We start from the raw sequence: 9,145 nt of genomic DNA, 5'->3' as shown, positions 1-9,145 counted from the left end.
TCCCTGTCCTCACCCCCAGTACACATCCCTCCCTGTCCTCACCCCCAGTACACATCCCTCCCTGTCCTCACCCCCAGTACACATCTCTCCCTGTCCTCACCCCCAGTACACATGCTTCCCTGTTCTCACCCCCAGTACACATCTCTCCCTGTCCTCACCCCCAGTACACATCCCTCCCTGTCCTCACCCCCAGTACACATCTCTCCCTGTCCTCACCCCCAGTACACATCCCTCCCTGTCCTCACCCCCAGTACACATCCCTCCCTGTCCTCACCCCCAGTACACATCTCTCCCTGTCCTCACCCCCAGTACACATCCCTCCCTGTCCTCACCCCCAGTACACATCTCTCCCTGTCCTCACCCCCAGTTCACATCCCTCCCTGTCTTCACCCCCAGTACACATCTCTCCCTGTCCTCACCCCCAGCACACATACATCCTGTGAGTGGAATGTTATACTCATTTAGTAGGTGGTTGGATGCTAAAATTCTGTGGATGTTAGGATCCCATAGCCATTTTGTGGGCGGTAGGAACCCCCCCCCATACCCTTCCAGTGGGCGGTCGGACCCCCCATACCCATCCTGTGATCGTTAGGACCCCCGTACCCATCCAGTAGGCGGTTGGACCCCCGTATCCATCCAGCAGGTAGTAGGACCCCCATACCTATCTTGTGGGAGGTAGGACCCCCTATACCCATCCAGCGGGCGGTAGGACCCCCGTACCTATCTTGTGGGCGGTAGGACCCCCTATACCCATCCAGCGGGCGGTATAGGACCCCCGTACCCATGCAGCAGGCAGTAGGACCCCCGTAGCTATTTTGTGGGCGGTAGGACTCCCATACCCATCCAGCGGGCGGTATAGGACCCCCATACCCATCCAGCGGGCGGTATAGGACCCCCATACCCATCCAACGGGCTGTAGGATCCCCCATACCCATCCAGCGGGCTGTAGGATCCCCATACCCATCCAGCGGGCGGTAAGACCTCTGTACCCATCCAGCGTGCAGTAGGACCCCGTACTAATCCATCGGGCGGTAGGACCTCCATACCCATCCATCGGGCGGTAGGACCTCCATACCCATCCAGCGGGCGGTAGGACCTCCATACCCATCCAGCGGGCGGTAGGACCCCCATACTCATGCTGTACACCCTCCTCCATTTGAGCATGGGGGGTAAGAAGGATGGATGCCCATGCAGAAGCCATGATCGAAGCGACAGGGAAGGTTGTAGGTGGTGTCCGGGACCGGCCAGGGAGGTCTGCAGGCTGGAACCATCCTGGTAATCCTGTGGGCGGTAGTTAAGTTAAAACCACTCAGACTCGCACGGCAACGTTGTCTACCCCGCTAATAGGTCTTTCTCTGTCATCTTTCATGCGTAAATCCACAAATACTGCGAAGAGCAACACAGGATTATGGACGGGAGATAATGTGCAAAAAAAATGACGAAAAGGTTTTGGAAAAACCAGTCCCGTCATCTGGGTATATAATGAAACTATCTGGAGTCATTCCTGTGCGTTGACGCCCATCATGCTACTCTAGCGGCTGTCATCTGTTTAGTGTTCAAATGTTAACCTCATGAACTGTATATAAACTGGATATTCATTGTAGGAATAATTTTAAATGTTCTCGTAACTTTCCCACACAGATATTGTAACACTCAGACTCAGACGGGCTCACCATAGCCCATGCTAATGGAACTGTTTGTTCTAGCAAGCTGAATCTAAAACAAAAACAACAACAACAACGCCACTCAACATGCTATCTGACCAAAACTAACATTTCCAGCAAGTTAAAAAAATATTGGAATACGAAATTGCGTTCTATTTTGGGATTCAATTCGTGAGGCCATTATGTGTGCGTCTGTAACCTCTCCCACTACCCCCGTTCACATTATGGGTATGGGGTGCACAATATATGAACTAAACTACACTGTCTCATATCCTAACCAAGACAACGTGAAAAAAAAGAAAAACTAATTCCCGTTGCTAGATTAACCAACGCCCATCATTGTGAGTCCACGGTGTTGCCTAGTTCCAGCCCGGCCCTCGATCGAGATGCTGGTCAATGCGCTGATGGCGTCTGCCTCCTGAGGGCGAAGACAAGACGAACCAGTTTTTGTGCCACTATACGGTCCACGCTGGGGACCCCAGAGTATAGTCGGCGTGGCTGCACATCCTGGCGATGCTCGTGACGAATACCATGAGCCCTGCAGGGAATATATAGTTGGTTGGGAGAAATTTGAGGGAGAAAAGCGTTCAATCAGACCAGCCGCCAGGTCTAGTGTGTGCAAACTTCGTGATGAGGCTGCTAAGCGACTCGGGGGGGGGGGGATATTATTCTGATTATATAAAAAGTAAGTCGATAACTATTTCATTTATATATAATGAAAATCAATAATATCCTTCTTTCGCTCACCTTGTTGCATGTGTGTGTGTGGAATATCATTACTTCCATTGTTAACCGTTATGAAGGACTGGTACCAACGCTCTCCTCAGTATGAACCTTTAGATGTAGAATATCGAGACTGAAGGGAGAAATGTAGAGAGGGGGAGAAAGAGGAAGGTAAAAAAAAGGAAGGGAGGAAAGTAGAAAAAGGGAGGGATGAAGATAGAAAAGGAAGGAAGACAGAGGGAGAAGGAGATAGGAAGAAAAAGGGAGGACCCCACCTCTCCCTGTCTTTGATTTTAAATGGTTAAAGGTAGAGAGAGGGAGGACGGCAGAGAGAGAGAAAGGAAGGGAGAAAGGTAGAGAGAGGGAGGAAGAAAGAGGGAGGGCAGAGGGCCGGGGAAGGTCCTAGCTTCTCAAGGTCACCTACAATGAAGCATTCAAGCCGTGCAGGTCCCAGACACAGGTGTGGAGAACGCCAGGCATGTACTCCACCCAGTACTCCGCCCGTGCCCTGCCACCCCCCCAAAACACACAAACACACACACACACACACACACAAACACACACACACACACACACACACACACACACACACACACACACACACACACACACACAAGAAGAAAAAGAGGTGATATGATCACTACGTACAAAATAGTAACAGGAATTGATAAAATCGACAGGGAAGACTTCCTGAGACCTGGAACTTCAAGAACAAGAGGCCATAGATTTAAACTAGCTAAACACAGATGCCGAAGAAATATAAGAAAATTCACCTTCGCAAATAGAGTGGTAGACGGTTGGAACAAGTTAAGTGAGAAGGTGGTGGAGGCCAAGACCGTCAGTAGTTTCAAAGCGTTATATGACAAAGAGTGCTGGGAAGACGGGACACCACGAGCGTAGCTCTCATCCTGTAACTACACTTAGGTAATTACACACACACACACACACACACACACACACAAGCAAGGCAAAGACTCAGCCTAAAGTGTTGCATAGCCACATTAGGAGAAAAACAACAGTAAAGGAACAGGTTATGAGATTAAGGATAGGGGCGGAAGGATTCACTACAAATGACAAGGAAGTGTGTGAGGAATTGAATAAGAAATTCCAGGAGGTCTTCACCTTAGAGCAAGGAGAAATTCCAGAGGTAAGTGAGGGAATAGCTAACCAGGAACCACTGGAAGAGTTTGAGATTACCAGTGGGGAAGTAAGGAAGTGTTTACTAGAGTTGGACGTGACGAAGGCTATAGGCCCAGATGGAATCTCCCCTTGGGTTCTAAAGGAAGGAGCAAGAGAACGGTGCCTACCACTCTCCATAGTGTATAACAAATCACTGGCAACAGGGGAACTGCCAGATATTTGGAAAGCAGCTAACGTAGTCCTGATATACAAGAAAGGGGATAGACAGGAGGCACTGAACTACAGGCCAGTGTCCCTAACCTGCATACCATGCAAGCTGATGGAGAAGATTGTGCGAAAAAAACTAGTGGAGCATCTGGAGCGAAGGAACTTTGTAACACAGCATCAACATGGGTTCAGGGATGGCAGGTCCTGCCTCACAGGGTTACTTGAATTCTACGACCAGGCAACAAAAATAAGGCAAGAAAGAGAAGGGTGGGCAGACTGCATATTTTTGGATTGTCAGAAAGCCTTTGATACAGTGCCACACAAGAGGCTAGTGCGAAAGTTGGAGATGCAGGCTGGAGTGAGAGGGAAGGTACTCCGGTGGATAGAGGAGTACCTAAGCAACAGGAGACAACGAGTCTGTGTGAGGGGTGAGGTCTCAGATTGGCGAGACGTCACAAGTGGAGTCCCGTAGGGGTCAGTCCTTGGACCTATACTGTTTCTGGTATATGTAAATGATCTCCCAGAGGGTATAGATTCGTTCCTCTCAATGTTTGCCGACGATGCAAAAATTATGAGGAGGATTGAAACAGAGGATGATAGTAGGAGGCTACAAGATGACCTGGATAGACTGAGTGAATGGTCCAACAAATGGCTGTTGAAGTTCAACCCGAGAAAATGCAAAGTAATGAAACTAGGCAGTGGAAACAGGAGGCCAGGCACAGGATACAGAATAGGAGATGAAGTACTTAATGAAACAGACAGAGAGAAAGATCTAGGAGTTGATATCACACCAAACCTGTCTCCTGAAGCCCACATAAAGAGAATAACGTCTGCGGCATATGCGAGGCTGGCTAACATCAGAACGGCGTTCAGGAACCTGTGTAAGGAATCATTCAGAATCTTGTACACCTCATATGTAAGACCAATCCTGGAGTATGCGGCCCCAGCATGGAGCCCGTACCTTGTCAAGCACAAGACGAAGCTGGAAAAAGTCCAAAGGTATGCTACTAGACTAGTCCCAGAACTAGGAGGCATGAGTTATGAGGAAAGGCTGCGGGAAATGCACCTTACGACACTGGAAGACAGAAGAGTAAGGGGGGACATGATCACAACCTACAAAATCCTCAGGGGAATCGACCGGGTAAACAAGGATGTACTATTCAACACTGGTGGGACGCGAACAAGGGGACACAAGTGGAAGCTGAGTACCCAAATGAGCCACAGAGACGTTAGAAAGAACTTTTTCAGTGTCAGAGTAGTTAGTAAATGGAATGCATTAGGAAGTGATGTGGTGGAGGCTGACTCCATACACAGTTTCAAATGTAGATATGATAGAGCCCAGTAGGCTCAGGAATCTGTACACCAGTTGATTGACGGTTGAGAGGCGGGACCAAAGAGCCAGAGCTCAACCCCCCGCAAGCACAATTAGGTGAGCAATTAGGTGAGCACACACACACACACCTCTCCTCCACACAACATATTTCTACCCATCCAGCCACTGTAATATTCACTTCCTGGCAGTTTCAATTTACCATCAATGTGATGATATAACAATTTCTATCAAACTCTAAATATTTACCTATATTTACAATTGGTCATAATGAACGAAACATCTAATTGTGGGGTAAAACAATGTGAGCGCAAAGTGATTGGAAGAGGCATGGGAAAAGAAAAAGAGAGAGAGAGAGAGAGAGAGAGAGAGAGAGAGAGAGAGAGAGAGAGAGAGAGAGAGAGAGAGAGAGAGAGAGAGAGAGAGAGAGAGAGTGAGAGAGTGAGAGAGTAAGAGAGTAAGAGAGTAAGAGAGTGAGAGAGTGAGAGAGTGAGAGAGAGAGTGAGAGAGTGAGAGAGTGATATAATGTTATTACTTGCTCACTCTCGTCTGTTTTCGGGCAAAATGGGGCCATACCAGAGGAGGCTCTATACACGTTTACTTCCTCTGCACCAATGCATGCGTGCGTTTGTGTTCACTTACTCGACTGCACCAATGCATGCTCTTTTTATTTATTTATTTATTTATTTATTTATTTATTTATTTATTTATTTATTTATTTATTTATTTATTTATATACAAGAAGGTACATTGGGTTTATGAGAGTACAGAAACTTGAAGTTTTACATTCTCGTAAAGTCACTAGCACGCATAGCGTTTCGGGCAGATCCTTAATCTAACATATAAGTTTAAGAAGGTAATTTCTAGAAAAATTAAAAAAAATGTTTATAGGTACATTGTAAGAAAGTATAAAAATACACACAGAGATCACACTAACGTGATGCATCAAATGAACAAATCCACAAGGGCCGTGACGAGGATTCGAACCTGCGTCCGGGAGCATCCCAGACACTGCCTTAATCGACTGAGCTACGACAGGGTTAAAAGAGAACTCTTTTTAACCCTGTCGTAGCTCAGTCGATTAAGGCAGTGTCTGGGATACAGGCTCCCGGGCGCAGGTTCGAATCCTCGTCACGGCCCTTGTGGATTTGTTCATTTAAGTATAAAAATACATTGTAAGAAAGTATGAAAAAGAAACATTGTCTAAGAAATTTGACATAAAAAAGTAGGTACATCAAAGTATATTTAAGGGTTATCCACAGGTACATTTTAGCATAATTTAAGGATTATTGCAAGATATAATGAAGCAAACTATGTGTATAGCATGATATAAGATAACAGCAATGATTACAATGGTAAAGTTGTATGGCATAGGTGTATATTTTGGGGAATTGGGTAGCACTAGATACAGTACAAGTTTCAAGCACTAGGTAGGAAACTATGAAGATGAAATTTGGTACTTTTTGGTTTTATTTTTGAACAAGGCAAAAGTATGACAGCTTTTCAATTCGTTAGGGAGTGAGTTCCATAGACCAGGTGCCTATACTTGCATAGAGTGTTTACACATAAAGTTTTACTCTGGGGATATCAGAGGAATTTATTTCTGGTTTGGTGATTATGTGTTCTATTACATCTATCCAAGAAGAGTTTCAGAACAGGGTTTGCACTTAATAACAGGGTTTTGTAAATGTAAATGGCACAAGAGAATGTGTGGAGTGAGGTTATGTTTAGCATGTTTAAGGATTTAAACAGGTGGGCTGAGTGTTGTCTGAAAGTCGACTTTGTTATTGTTATTGCGTCTGCTCCCTTTAGTACCAGGGAATCCCCCGCTTGAGTTGTATAATATGAGCTTTGTTACTGGGGAACTTCCTATCTCTTGGACCAACAGTATAATCATTTCAATTCCCAAGCCAAATCAAGAGAATGCTTTCCGCCCAATTTCCCTTACTAGCTGCATTTGCAAAACATTCGAGAGAATGGTCCTAAACCGTCTCCTACATAGAATCAGAACCATGTTATCCCCCCAGATATATAGCTTCATGCATGGAAGGAGTGTGCATCATTGCATCACCACCTTTCTTACCCTGCACACTGAAAAGACATATATCACCTTCCTAGATCTCAAGTCTGCCTTTGATATTGCAAAAAGACATGTTATCTTGAGTGAGCTTGCAAGAATGAATATTGGTGGTCGGTTTCTTTGTTGGATCAGGGGTTACTTATCCAACAGGAAGTCATCTGTATTTTTCCAGGGGCATAGGAGTGTAACAAGAGACTTTGAACTAGGTACCCCGCAGGGAGGTGTCCTCAGTCCTACCTTATTTAATATCATAATAAACACGCTGTTAAACTCTGTACCAAGCAAACCCAACGTCCACATCATTAGCTATGATGATGATATAATGATACACACCACTGGGTATGCTAACACGCAGAACGCTCTTAACTCTGTATTAGACTCATGTCAGGACCTAGGTTTAGTCATCTCAGCAGAGAAAACAAAGATACTAAATCGGCGCCCACCCAGGCAGGGAGGAGCTGTTCGCAAGATGCAACTGTCTGAAGGCTCCCAGCTTGACTATGTAAACAGATTCAAATACCTTGGCCTTGAGGTGCCACTGTATGGTCCTGTTGTATTCAGACTCTGTCGTCAGTATAAAGAGAGGCTTCGAGCTCTCAAGGCTGTTGCAGGTTATCACTCAGGCTATGGTGCCAATGTCAGAATTGTCAAAATGATGTACCTTGCATACATCAGATCTTTAGTGGATTATGCTGCACCTCTGCTTGTTTTGATGCCTGAAAGAAAGCTTGGAGGGCTTGAAAAATTGCAGAACGAAGCCTTGAGGATAATCCTTGGGTGCCCTCGTACCACAAAGATACTTAATATAAGAAAGGAACTTAATATTCTGAGCGTTGTTGATCGTGTTACTGAAATTAACTGTCAAATTGGTATAAAAATACTTAGGCTAACTCATCCTAACCCTTGCACAGAAGCCCTCCAGAATTTCTTTATTGAAGATCAGCATTGTTCCAAATGGATAACTAAAACTGGAACTCAACTCAGAATGTATCAGGTTCACAATTTGTACCAAGAGAAACAACAACGGCACTTTCCTGCACCGTGGGAGATTACACCCTTTCCAATTTTAATCCCTCCCTTTCCACCCAAGAAGCAAATTAGAGATCAGCCCAAGCTTCGTCTTGAGGCAAAGCTCAACGCCTTAAGCCATATTGATGCTCTGTCCACAGATCATTCTCTCTCTCAAATCATATACACTGATGGTTCCCTACACCGCACCACGGGTGCAGCTGGAAGTGCAGTTATTCTGACAATGGGCGATGGCTTGTACTTTGAGTGGGGAGTCCGTATAAACAACTGGGCCTCTACCCTTCAGAGCGAACTATTTGCCTTGCTCCTTGCACTGAAATGTGTACAAGTCTCCAAACTTGATACATTAATTGTAAGTGACTCCTTATCATCCTTAAATGCTCTCAACTCTTTAAGACATAACTGTAACATGCTCGTGTCCGAAGCTAGACACAAATACAACAAAATTATTAAGAATGGTAACAGAGTCCATTTCATGTGGTCTCCATCTCATGTTGGCCTCCGAATGCATGATAGAGCTGATGAGTTAGCCAAAGAATCTGCCTTTAAAGGAGCCGTTGAGTGTAACCTTGGATTGTCAATGAGCAATCTGAGAGCAGCAGTACACCGAGAACTTCAACAAGATCTTGTAGATCTGAGGCAAAGTGAAATTGACACCAGTAATTCCATCTATCATCATACTATCATGCAAGAGGAGCCACATATCTATGGATCATCCAATAAAATCAGCAGACTTCTAGATGTTACTACTGCTCGGCTTAGACTCGGTTACAAGTATCTCTGGGAATTCTCATTATCTGCTGATGTAGACCTGACCAAATGTAAACTGTGTCAACAAAATTATTCGCACACCCTCCGTCACTATGTGATGGAGTGCGAAAAGATACGTGAATTTAGAGACAATTCTATATCCAATGTTCCAGCGATGTGTAAATATTTCATTCAAAATGATTTGCTACCAGAAATTTTAGC

Source organism: Procambarus clarkii, chromosome 19, assembly GCF_040958095.1.
Source record: "Procambarus clarkii isolate CNS0578487 chromosome 19, FALCON_Pclarkii_2.0, whole genome shotgun sequence".
Classification (NCBI taxonomy): Eukaryota; Metazoa; Arthropoda; class Malacostraca; order Decapoda; family Cambaridae; genus Procambarus; species Procambarus clarkii.
This window is presented reverse-complemented; position numbering follows the sequence as displayed.